Raw genomic sequence first — 13,629 nt, 5'->3', positions numbered from 1 at the left:
GAGATAGAACTATCTTATGATCTACCAATCCCACTCCTAGATATATATCCTAGAGACCGAACAGGAGTGACAGGAACAAACATATGCACATTATTCACAATAGTAAAAAAATTGAAACAATCTAAGTGTCCATCAAAGGATGAACGGGTAAGTAAAATGTGGTACACACCTACAATGGAATACTATGTAATCATAAAGACCAATGATGAGTCCACAAAACATATTATAACATGGATGGACCTGGAGGACGTAATGCTAAGTGAAATTAGTCAGTCACAAAGGACAAACATTGTTATGATCCCACTTTTATAAGAAAACATCAATAAACCAAAAACTGAACCCTTTGCCATCAAGTCAATTCTGATTCAGAGTAGAACTGCCCCATAGCGTTGTCAAGGAGCACCTGGTGGATTCGAACTGCCGACCTTTTGGAGAGTAGCCATAGCACTTAACCTCTACAGCAACAGGATTTCCGAAAACATGAATAGATATATACATAAAGAGACCAATGTTCATTGGTGGCTACCAGGGACAGTTGGGGGGGGGAATCACACTCTAGATAACAGACACTTGTTATTTTTGGTGATGGGAAAAATAGCACTGAATGTGGGCGTAGTGAGCACAGCTTGACCATAGTAAATGATGTTGCTGAGAAGTGCTCAAGAGAAAGTGATACTTGTAGTAAATAGTGTGACATATATTGTCAACAACATCAACAATGACCAAAAAACATAGTCATATATGTATGTGTGTAGGCATACAAGTATACAGGTGTATACGTATGTGTGCACAGATAGAAGTATCTATATCTATATGTATGTGTAAGGTCAGACATATGTGTGCAAGCACATATAGTTATGGAAGACACAACTGTAGATATTTCTAAGACATAACCAAACACCTTTAGAGACTGATTTTCTTGTTTTGAAAGCTTATGACCTTAGTATCATTGGACAACTCAGCCAATTGGCATAACACAGTTTACAAAGTTTATGTTCTGCATCCTAGTGCAGTGAATAGTGTCTGAGGTCTTAAAAGCTTGCAAGCAACCATCTAAGATACAAGGATCAGTCTCTACTCATCAGGAGCAAAAGAGTTAGAAGGAAACAAAATCTCAGAGAATAAACAAGCCTACAGAGGTAATATCCTAAATGAGACAAAGGTTCATCTACCCTGAGAGCAGAACTAGACTGTGCCCAGCTACAACTGCCAACTGTCCTGATCAGGGCCACAACAGATGATCCCAGATAGAATGGGAGTAAAATGTAAAAATGTAAAAAAGTCCAGACTTACTGGACCAGTTGAGACCAGAGGACTCCCTAAGACTATTGTCCTAAGATTCTCTTTAAACCTTGAATTATTCACTGAGGTCACCTTTTAGTGAAATCACAGAATTAACACAAAATAAAGGATATTACCTGTAAGTACAGTACTCTACTAAAAAAAAATCTATACGACACCAAAAGGTCAACATTTATTCTAAAGGAAAGATGAAAATATAAGGGGGCAAGGAAACTAGAGTACTGGAAATGGAACAACAAAAACACAAAGAGAATGCTGACACATTGTGAAAAATGTAACTAATGTCACTAAACAATTTGTATAGAAATTGTCAATTGGAAACCTAACTTACTGTGTAAACTTTCACCAAAAACACAATAAAATATTATTTTTAAAAAAGTTAATGTAGCTATATCAATATCAGAAATAGTAGACTTTAGGAAATGCAGCATCACTAGAGATAAAGTGGGGCATTCAACAATCATGAAGGTGTCAGTCTACTAGGAACATACAAAAATTCTAAATTTGTATGCATGTGGCAAAAAGGTGTCAAAATATATGAAGTAGAAATAATTTTTTTCTAAAAATAGAAATAGACAAATCTGTAGCCATATTCAAAGATTTTAACACAACCCCTTTTCATTGGCTGATAAAACAAGTTGACAAAAAAACTGAATATTAGGCAATTTGAACATTTGAAGAGTACATGTGGTTTTTATTTGCCTGTAGAATGCTAAACAAAATTGATAATATGTTGGACCCTAAAGAAATTTTAACAAAGTTCAAAGTATTGAAATCTTACAAAATAGGTTTTCTAACAATAGTGGAACTAGAATAAAAATCAAAAATAAAAATAAAAAAATTGCCAACTTTATGCAAACTAAGTAATGCAATTTTAAATAAGCTATGGATCCAAGAAATCGCAATGAAAATTAAAATTAATTCTAAGCAGATAGGATGCAGCAAAAGTTGTGCTTAAATGGAAATGTATAGCCTTAAATGCACATATTAGAGAGCTAAAAGTCAGAAAATTCATGATCTAAATATACATATGAAAATATTAGAAAAATAGCAGAAAATGAAAACCAGAGAAAATAAAAAGAAGGAACATATTAATTAGTGGAAAAAATATTCTACAGAGAAGATGCACAAAAACAGACATTAGTACTCTGAAAATGTTAACACAATTGATACATCCTTGGTAAGTATGAATGAAGAAGAAAATTGAAAAGTCAGAAATTACCAATATCTTGCATACATAATTAAAGAATACAAAAGAATGAATGCAATAGATTCAAAAGTTATTTGAAATTGCCAAATTATTTAAAATCATAATATACAAAAACTGAAAACAAAAAAATAGAAAATCTGAATGATCCAAAACCTGTTCAAGTAATTGAACCCATAATTTCCACCTCAGATGATTTCACCAGTAATATTTTCTAAGATTTTTTTTTTTTTAATGAAAATCACATCGAACATATGTAAACTCCTCCAGAGAACTGGAAAATGGGAACATGTCCCAAATCCTTTTTTCTGGGCAGTATGAATTTATTATAAAAATTTTAGAAGGATATGATAAGGAAAATTTGCAGGCCCATCTTTTTTTGAACATATGTGTAAAAATCCAAAATAAAAGCAATTTAATCTAGTTATAGAATATGCTAATGTATCATATCTAAGTTGATTTATTGCAAGAATAAAATATTGGTGTAACATTTCCCAATTAATCAATATAATTCACCAAGTTAACAAAATAAAGAGAAAAATCATATGAACATCTCAATAATTGCAGAAGAACAATTTTATAAAGTTTAAACCCTTTCATGACAAAAAAATTCTTGGCAAACCAGGAATAGAAGAAGACTACTTTAATCTATTAGATGGCATTAAAAAAAAACTTTTGGCAAATATCATATTTAATAGTGAAATATTAAAATATTTCCCCTTGAAATTGGGAAAAAGTAGAAAATTCACCATCACTATTTCTATTCAGCTTTGTACTGAAGTTTCTAGCCAGTAAAATAGGGTAAGGCAAATAAGTAAGAGATATGTTTGGAAAATAATAAATAAAATTTCCCTTATTCACATACAGTATCATTTTATATGCAGAATATCCAAAATAATCTAGTGTTCAATGATGAAAAGTTTTAAGCAAATTTAGAATATTTACTTGATTTAAGGGCCATATGTAAGACAAACACGTCTTGTATACCAGCCATAAGCCATCAGAAAATGAAATTTAAAAAAATAATGATAGTCACTTTTTTTGCAAATAATATTCACTTCTCAGGAATAAATCTAACAAAAATACATAAGACATGTACCAACAAACTGCAAGATATTATTGAGAGAAATTAAATTTATTTAAATAAATGAAGGGATAAGCCATGCTTATGGATTGCAAAATTAAATAGTTAAAGATGGTAACTTTCTAAATAGACCTATAAATTCAGAATAATCCCAATCAAAATCCTAGCAGTTTTTGGTGGAGTAGGAAACTTCAAAATTCTTCTTCTCTATAACAGCAATGAAAAAACTGGCAAAAACTATGTGAATCAACTTTTTCAGTACTGTAGAAATTAATCAAAGGCTTGCAGCAACTGGGGAGTTGTCATTCAGGAAAATGGCAGAATTTTGGTAAGAACAGTAGGCTTTCTGGTGCTTTAACATACACTAATCCTGTTTCTCACTCTGCAGCTCTGAGGAAGCCTTGAAAATAACAGCCTCCATTCCCAGTACTCAAGGGAGCAGAATGGATTCCATTCAAGAAAGAATTGTCATTTGAAGTATCTAGTGGCTCCCTGGACGGTTGGCTTGAAAGGCTTGTCTATATTATGTCCAACTTGGAACTCTCCCACTGCTAAAGCCAGTACCTGGGAAGTCTTTTCGTCAGAAGCATTTACATGAAAACATTTTAGTGTTGCTGGCTGAGGTGCTAGATAATAGTGGTGGCAACATTAGACTATGTAGAAGGTAAGGCATAGTTGTATCTGCCTGACTGAGTGTTGAAAGCATACCACAACATGTACACAGAACCTCTGAGCATAACTGGAGGATTTTTCTTTCTTTTTCTTTTTTTTTTTTTTGTTTCCAGGCATTTAAGGAAAGTTTCATCTAGTCATGGGCATTAAGCTAAAACATCGGGTATGTCAGTGCATTTATATAATTAATTCAGAAATGTTACTAAGAAAACAAAGGACAGCAAGTATGACAAGCAACAACAACAAACCCTGGTTTGAGGGGAGTCTCTTTTTTTTAAAATAATATTTATAATATTAAAAGTGTACCATTTTCAACAACAACAAAAAAGAGTTATGAGACATGTAAAGAAACAAGAACTTGAGACTGTATTGGCATCTCCTGTCTGGAGGGGGGATGGGAGGGTAGAGAGGGTGGGAAGTTGGCAAAATTTTCACGAAAGGAGAGACTGGAAGGGCTGACTCATTGGGGGAGAGCAAGTGGGAGTATGGAGCAAGGTGTATATAAACTTATATGTGACAGACTGACTTGATTTGTAAACATTCACTTGAAGCTCAATAAAAATTAAAAAAAAAAAAAAAAGAAGAAAATATGGGCCATACACAAGAAAAAAAAAAAGTACCTGAAGAAGTCCAGGGATAAAGACTTTAAAACAGTATTTTAAATATGTTCAAAGAGCTAAACAAAATCACGTCTAAAAAGTTAAAGGAAAGTATGATAACACTGTCTTAAGAATTAGAAAATACGAATGAAGAAATAGAAAGTATAAAAGAAAAAGTAAATTGAAATTTTAGAGTTGAAAATTAAAATGACTGAAATAAAAAAATTCATAAGAATTTTAAGCAAGTAGAAAAAAGAATTAGAAACTTGAAGATAGGTCAATTGAGATTATCTATTCTGAGGAACATTTGAAAAAAAGAATGAAGAGAAATGAAGAGTGCTTCAGACACTGTGGAACATCATCAACTGTACTAATATATGCATAATGTGCATCTCCAAAGAAGATGAGCGAGAGGGAGAAAGTGGCTGGATGAACATTTGAAGACATAATGGCTAAAAACTTCCCAAATATTAATCTACACATTCAAGAAGCACAATCAACTCAAAAGGTAAACTTAAAGAGATCCACACCTATTCACATCATAATCAAACATCAAAAGCTAAAGACAAAGAAGAGAAATGTAAAAATAGCAAGAAAGTGACTCATCTTATACAAGGAAACCACAACAAGGTTAACTGCTGATTTCTCATCAGAAACCTTAGTGGTCAGAAGGCAGTGGGATAGCATATTCAAAGTGCTGAAAGAAAAACCTGTCAACCAAGATCTCTATAGCTAACAAAACTATCCTTCAGAAATAAAGGTGAAATTTAAGATTTTTTAAGTAAAAAAAAATGAAATTTTGACTAGCAAACCTTGTAAGAAATGTTAAGGAGAGTCCTCCAGGATGAAATAAAAGAATACTAGATAGTAATTTAGGAGCCCTGGTGGTGAAATGGTTAAGCGCTTGCCTGCTAACTGAAAGGTCAGCAGTTCAAACATCCCAGTCACTCTATGGGAGAAAGATGTTGCAATCTGCTTCTGTAAAGATTACATCCTTGGAAACCCTATGGGGCACTTCTACTCTGTCTTATAGGGTCACTATAAGTCAGAATTGACTTGATGTCAACGGGTTTGGTTTTGGTTTACACAGTAATTCAAATTCATATGACTAAAGAACATTGGTAGAAGTAGCTACATGGGTAAATATAAAAGGCAGAGAAAATAATATTTGTGTGTGTGTGTAATTCTTTCCATTATTTATCTGATTTAAACAATAATTGCATAAATCAATGGTTATAAGTCTGTGTTAATGAGCACACAATGTATAAATATGTCATTTAAGACAATAACATCATAAAGCAGAGAAGGTATAGTTATACTGAAATAAAATTTTTGTATGAAATTCAAACTAAAAAAAAAAAACCCAAACCCAGTGCCGTCCAGTCAATTCCGACTCATAGCAACCCTATACGACAGAGTAGAACTGCCCCACAGAGTTTCCAAGGAGCATCTGGCGGATTCACACTGCTGCTTCTTTGGTTAGCAGGCATAGAACTTAACCACTATGCCACCAGGGTTTCCTGAAATTTAAACTAAATTGGTATTAATCTGAACTAGGTTTAAGGTTTTAATTATAATCTCCAGTGAAAGCTTTAAAAAAGTTTAAAAAATATATAGTAAATGAAACAACAAATGAATTGAAAATGTATAATAGAAACTACCTATTCAACATAAAATAAAGCACTAATGGAAAAATTATAGATTAAAAAGATATAAGACATAGAAAACATATAGCAACATGGCAGAATTGAGTCCTTCTCTATCAGCAATTACATTAAATACAAATTAACTAAACTCTCCAATTAAAATGCAAAGGATTGGTACGATCCCTGTCTACAGTAACAGGGAAGGACATTATATAATGATAAAGGAGCCAATCCATAAAGAAGATATAATAGCTGTAAACATATATGCACCTAACAACAAAGTCTCAAAATACATGAAGCAAAAATTGACAAAATTGAAGGGGGAAATAGAAAGTTTCAAAATAATAAATAGTTGGAGAATTAAATGCCCCATTTTCAATAATACCATTAGGCAGAAAACTAGCAAGGGAATAGAAAACTACAATAACACTATAAACCAAGTAGAACTAACAGACATCTATAGAACAGTCCACAAAACAACAACTAAATAAACATTATTCTTAAGTGAACTTGGAGCATTCTACAGGATAGACCATATGCAGGCCACAGAACAAGTCTCAATAAGTTTAAAAAGATTGAAATGATACAAAGCATATTCTCTGACTAAAATTGAATGTAATTAGAATTCAATAACTGAAGAAATTTGAAAAAAATCATGAATATATGAGAATTAAACAGGAGACTCCTAAATAACTTCAAAGAGAAGAAATCACAAGAGAAATTAGAAAATACCTTGAGAAGAATAAAAAAAAACAACTCAGTGCACCAAAACTTATGGAAGACAGTGAAAGCAGTGCTTAGAAGGACATTTATGGATTTAAGTGCTTATATTAAAAGAGTTCAAATCATTAGCCTCTCCTTCTACATTAAGGAACTAGAACAAGAAGAGCCAACTAAGCTAAAGCAAAGAGATGGAAGGATACAATAAAGTTTACAGAGGAAATAATAAAGATTAGATCAAATTAAATAAAGAATATAAAAACAAGACAGAAAATCAACAACATTGAAAGTGTTTTCTTAGAAAAGATCAATAAAATCTACGAGACTTTAGCTAGGTTGACAGAAAAACAGAGAGAGAGAGAGAAATAAAATTACTGAAATCAGGAATGGAATGAAAGTAGGGACATTACTATTACCTTACAGAAATAAAAAGATTCATAAGGGAATATTATGAACAACTGTATGCCAACATATTAGATAATCTGGATGAAATGGACAAATTCCTAGAAATAGAATAATAGAAATTCTGAATTGACCTTTAACAAATAAAGAGACTGAGTTACTATTCAAAAAACTTCCAACAAAGAAAGGCCAGAGCCTAAATGGTAAATTACTGTAATGTAAGGCATTATAATGCAATGTGCAAAGACTCAGAGTTACAAAACCAAAAGGGATGAACATGCTCAGCATTTCTCAACCTGAAAGTATTTAAGAAAAAAATGAAGCCTCCAGTAGCAATACTGAAGGATTCTGCAGGCAAAATATTGAACAACCCAAGGAGCACCAAAACAGGATGGAAGGAATATACAAAGTCACTCTACCAAAAAGAATTGGTTGATGGTGAATCATTTCAGGAGGTAGCATATGATCAAGAACTGATAGTACTGAAAGAAGAAGTTCAAGTTACACTGAAGGCATTGGTGAAAAACAAAGCTCTGGAATTGACAGAGTGCCAACTGAGATATTCTAACAAATGGATGCAGCTGTGGAGGTGCTCAATAGCCTATGCCAAGAAATTTGAAGGACAGCTACTGGGCCAATTGATAGGAAGAGATCCGTATTTGTGCCCATTCCAAAGAAAGGCGATCCAATGGAATGTGGAAATTATCGAACAATATTATTGATACTACACACAACTAAAATTTTGCTGAGTATAATTAAAAAATGATTGCAGCTGTGCACCAACAAGAACTGTCAGAAATTCAAGACAGATTCGGAAGAGTCAACACAATTTTGAAAAAGAACAAAAATTGAAGGACTACGTTTCTTAATCTGAAAACATACTAAAAAGCTACAGTATTTAAGAGAATGTTAGTGATGGAAGGATAGACATATATATCAATGTAATAGAATTGAGAGTCCGTAAATAAACCCATGAATCTACGGTCAATTAATTTTTGACAAGGGTGCCAATACGATTCAAAGGGGGGAAAGAATAGCCTTTTCAACAAATGGTGCTGGGAAAATTGAATATCCACAGACAAAAGAATGAATTAGGACCCTCCCTGACACCATATACAAAAATTAACTCAAAATGGATCAAAGCTTTTTTAAATGTAAGAGCTAAAACTATAAAACTCTTAGAAAAAATGGGTATAAATCTTCATGACCTTGGGTTAGGCAACAATTTCTTTGGTATGACATCTAAAGCACAGTGAGAAAAGAAAAACAAATAAATTGAACTTCATCAGCTTAAAAAAAAATATGCTTGAAAGCATTATCAATAAAATGAAAAGAAAATCTACAGAAGGGAAGAAAATACTCAAAAATGTATATATTTGATATAAACCAAACCCAAACCAGACCCAATTGCCTCGAATCCATTCCAACTCATAGCAACCCTGTAGGACAGAGTAGAGTTGCCCCACAGGGTTTTCAAGAAGGGTCTGGTAGATTCGAACTGCCAACATTTTGGTTAGCAGCCCAGCTCTTAATCACTGCACAACCAGGGCTTCATATTTGATATAGGTCTATGAAAATAATTCTTACAGCTCAACAATAAAAAAAAAAAGTAACCCAGCTAAAAAACCGGTAAAGGATTTGACTAGACAGTTCTTCAAAAAAGGTATACAAATGTCCAACCAGCACATAAAAAAATATTCAACATTGGTCGTTGTTGTTGTGTGCCAATGAATCAATTTAAACTCTTAGGGGCCCCATGTGGCAGAAAAACCCATAGGGTTTTCTTGACCGTAATCTTCACTGAAGTAGATTGCCAGGTCTTTCTCCCGCAGAGTGGCTGGGTAGGTTTAACTGTCAACCTTTCAGTTACCTTATTTTTGTGCAAATAACAACAGTCTGCTACATTTGTTTGCCAACTGTGTCCTCCTTCAAGTATTTTCGAAAGTGCTGCTATGCCAATTTTTTTATTTTTTTACTGTTGCTGTTAAAAAAACAAAATAGCATAGTGCACTCAGAAAAATACCTTGCAGGGGGCTGGCATGTTTAGCAAACAAACATAGAAGGAGAACATTATTTGTGCAAAAATACGGTAGTTAGCAGCTGAGCCACCAGGGGCAGCATTATTCATTACAGCCAAAAGGTGGAAACAACTCAAATGCCCATCAATTGATGAATGGACAAATAATATGTGGTATATTCATACAATGAAATATTCAGCTGTATAAAAGAATGAAGTACTAATTTATGATACAACGTGAATGAACTTTGAAAACATTATGTAAGTGAGAGAGGCCAGACACAAAAGGCTACATACTGCATGATTCCATTTACATGAAATATTCGGAATAGGAAATCCATAGAAAGAAGTTAGATTATTATTTGGGGGAGGATGGGATGACGTAGGAATTAGGAATGGCTGCTAACAGGTAGGGGGTTTCTTTTTGGGATGTTTGCAATTCCCTGAAATTAGATAGTGACAATGGATGTATAATATTGTGACTATATTAAAAACCACTGAATTGTACATTTTAAAATGGTGAATTTTATTTTATGTGAATTATATCTTAATAAAATATTCAAAAGTTCCACATACTGGGTCATATAGTTTTCTGGTGCAGGTCCAAGTGTTTTATGTGCATTAACTCCATGGCGTTGCAATGAGTCAGAATCGATTCAACAGCAAAGGGTATCGTTATATCCTATAAGGTAACATTTTTCAGTTTTACTTACTGGGAAACTGAGGAATAAAAACACCAAGGTCACAGTTAGCAAGTGGTGGAGTAAGGACTAAAAGCCCACAGAAGAATTTCATGGTCCATTCTATTAACAATTATAGAAGACCACTCTGGGAAGACACAGTGCTGGGTACTTTAAATATGTATCCTATTTGTTCCTAACAAGAATCTTTTGAGGTAATTATTTTAATTATTATCACACAACCTAAGAGTTGAGGAAAGTGAAGCTACATAGGGGTAAACTTGTCCAGGGTCAGACTGCTACTCAAGATGCAGCTATACCTAGGTAATGAGACCTAATAGCACATAAATGACTAATTTGCAAAGATTCTTAAATTGTTTTTATACCCTGAATGTCCAAATCTTTCCTGCTTTCCCATACTTCAAGAGTTATTGTATTCATGTCCCTGTCAGTTTGCCTGACTCTTGAAAGACCATTCCTCTGCTAAATAAATTTACATTATCAAGCAGGAGGGATCGTCTTCAAATGAAAGTGGTTTTGTAAACTGCTGATAAGGAAGCTGAAAACAGGAAATGAATTTGCATTATACCATTTAGCTTTATCCAAGTTAGGAAGAAGGGAAGCTGCAGCATCTTCACCTAGGAGCCAATCAATCACTCAAGTGCAACTTGTCAAAAGAAACTTCCTCTAGACTAATTGTGTCTCTCATTTAAGCCATGTGGTGTGTACACTTAGGTCTGTAATGGAGAGAAAGCTAACTGTCGATGTTTAGTCAAAAATAACAGAGAGGGAAATAACTTTTTTATTCTCTGAGTATAAGAGAATCCCAAAACTCTCAGAGATAAAAGAATGGATAAGAGTTCATTTTAAGAAGTGGGAGAATTCAGGAGAGCAAAACACGGATTAACCCAGTTAATAACAGCCTACCTGGCCTTGCTCGGTCATGGCTCCTAATCCTCTGTGGGGGAGAAAGAAAAGCATAGATGCTGGAACCAGATGTATCCTTCATGCCCTCTGACTACCTTTATGACCTTGAGCAAGTTACTTAAATTCTTTGATTCCTAGTTTCAGTTTTTGGAAAATGGTAAAAGTACTGCCTGCTTTTCAGGGTTGTTCTAGGGATTAACTAGCATAATCGTACTTCTGGTACGATATATGCCATCATGCACTAGATTCTCAGTAAGTGTGATTTCCTTTCTCATTCTCCCATCTGTCCATTGCTGTGTCAACTATAGGCTTGTTTTTCATGCTCATATCATTCCTTCTCAATTTATAGCTTCCTGTAATGTCTGTGTGGCGGCGTAGTGGTTAAGTGCTATGGCTGCTGACCAAAGGGTCGGCAGTTTGAATCTGCCAGGCACTCCTTGGAAACTCTATGGGGCAGTTCTACTCTGTCCTACAGGGTCACCATGAGTTGGAATAGACTCAAAGGCACTGTTTTTTTGTTTTTTTTTTAATGTCTGTATGGAAAACCTGGTGGTGTAGTGGTTAAGTGCTACAGCTGCAACCCAAAAAGGTCAGCAGTTTGAATCCACCAGGTGCTCCTTGGAAACTCTGTGGGGCAGTTCTACTCTGTCCTATAGGGTCGCTATGAGTCCGAATCAACTTGATGGCAGTGGGTTTGGTTTTTTGGTTTTTAATGTCTCTATCAATGGGCCTCTAAGCCCCCTTCCCACTATAAATCTATTTCTGAGAAAGGATCAAATGCATAATTGAGATACAGTCTCTTTCTTTTTAGTATTTTAATCTTTCTGCTAGGTCAGAATTCCCAGGTCCTTTAACATCCAGGTCATATTCTACAGTGACAAGAATATGGAATTTGAAGTCTGAATTCAAATTCTAGGTTTAACTGATAGGAGGTACATGACTTTCAAGAAGTCTACACCTTTGAACCTCTGTTTTCCCGAGGGTGAAGTATAAATACCTCACAGGGTTGTTGTGAGGATTAAATGACATGAAGTATGCAAGTGTCCTAATGCAGGATTGATTCTAGGACAAATGACTCATGCAGCAGAATAATGGAGTGCCAATTACCTACCAGGCACTCTTCTAGGTACTGGGGGTGCAGCACTAAGAATTCAGATGATGTCTGACCTCATGCAGCTTACATTCTGGAAATGGTGTGACAGACAATAAACTAAATAAATAAAATATGTTGTATGCAAAAAAAAACCCCCACTGCCGTTGAGTCAATTCTGCCTCATAGCGACCCTATAGGACACAGTAGAACTGCCCCATAGAGTTTCCAAGGAGCACCTGGTGGATTTGAACTGCCGACCTCTTGGTTAGCAGCTGTAGGCAATAAGTACTATGCACAAAAGTAAGATAGTACTTTGGGAAGGTGGGGGTTCCAGTTTATACAGGTGTTTACAGGATGCTCCACTATTTAGGTGGCATTAAAGCTAAGACCTGGGATAAGTGAGGGAGTGACATGTTTGGACATCTGGAGGGAAATATACCAGTTAAAGTGCAAATACAAAGACTGGGGTTGGGAGCATGCCTGGAATGTTTTGGAACTAAGAAGGAGAACCAAGTGTTAGAAGGATGAGTGAGTTGGAAAGTGGAAAGACAGACAATGGCAGCCATCTCCTGAAGGGCATTATGGGCCAGGTAAAGTGTTTGGTCCTTAAGAGGAGTGAGATGGGAGCCATTAGAGGGATTTGATCAGAAAAAGAGCTGGGACTGACTGGTATGGAACAGGATGCTCTTGGCAGTGATGTTAATGAGAGACTGTGTTGAGAATAAATGTAAATATAAAGCAGTGAGACAATTTAGGAGAAAATTGTGGCAATCCTGATGGATGGGAGCTTGAAGCATAGGTTGGTGATAAGAATTGGGTCCTGGATATATTTTGAAGTTGTGCTGCTGTTGTTGTTATCTGTCAACAGTTAATATATTTTGCTGTCAGATCAGATGAGAGGCACTAGGAAAAGAGAGGAGTTAAGACGGGATGCAGGGGTTTTGACTTGACCCAGGAAGGCATAGTTTGGGTATTGGGTTGGGGGCAGAAGGGGCTTTGGGAAAATTGAGCTGGAATTGCCTAGAGATACCAAGGGGGGCAGTTAGATGGACATATCTGGAGTACTTGGAAGAGCTCTGGGCTAGAGGTATAAATTTGTGAGTCATTAGCATATAGATTATATTTAAAGCCCTGTAACTTGAAGAAATAATAAAGGAGGTGAACATAGAAAAGGAAAAATAATGAGTTTTGAGAATGCTCTGGGCACCATCCTCAGCCCCAAGATGTAAATCCATTGATTGCCCATCATTTCACCATTGTTACCTCATTCACCGTGTCTG

Source organism: Loxodonta africana, chromosome 6, assembly GCF_030014295.1.
Source record: "Loxodonta africana isolate mLoxAfr1 chromosome 6, mLoxAfr1.hap2, whole genome shotgun sequence".
NCBI lineage: Eukaryota > Metazoa > Chordata > Mammalia > Proboscidea > Elephantidae > Loxodonta > Loxodonta africana.
This window is presented reverse-complemented; position numbering follows the sequence as displayed.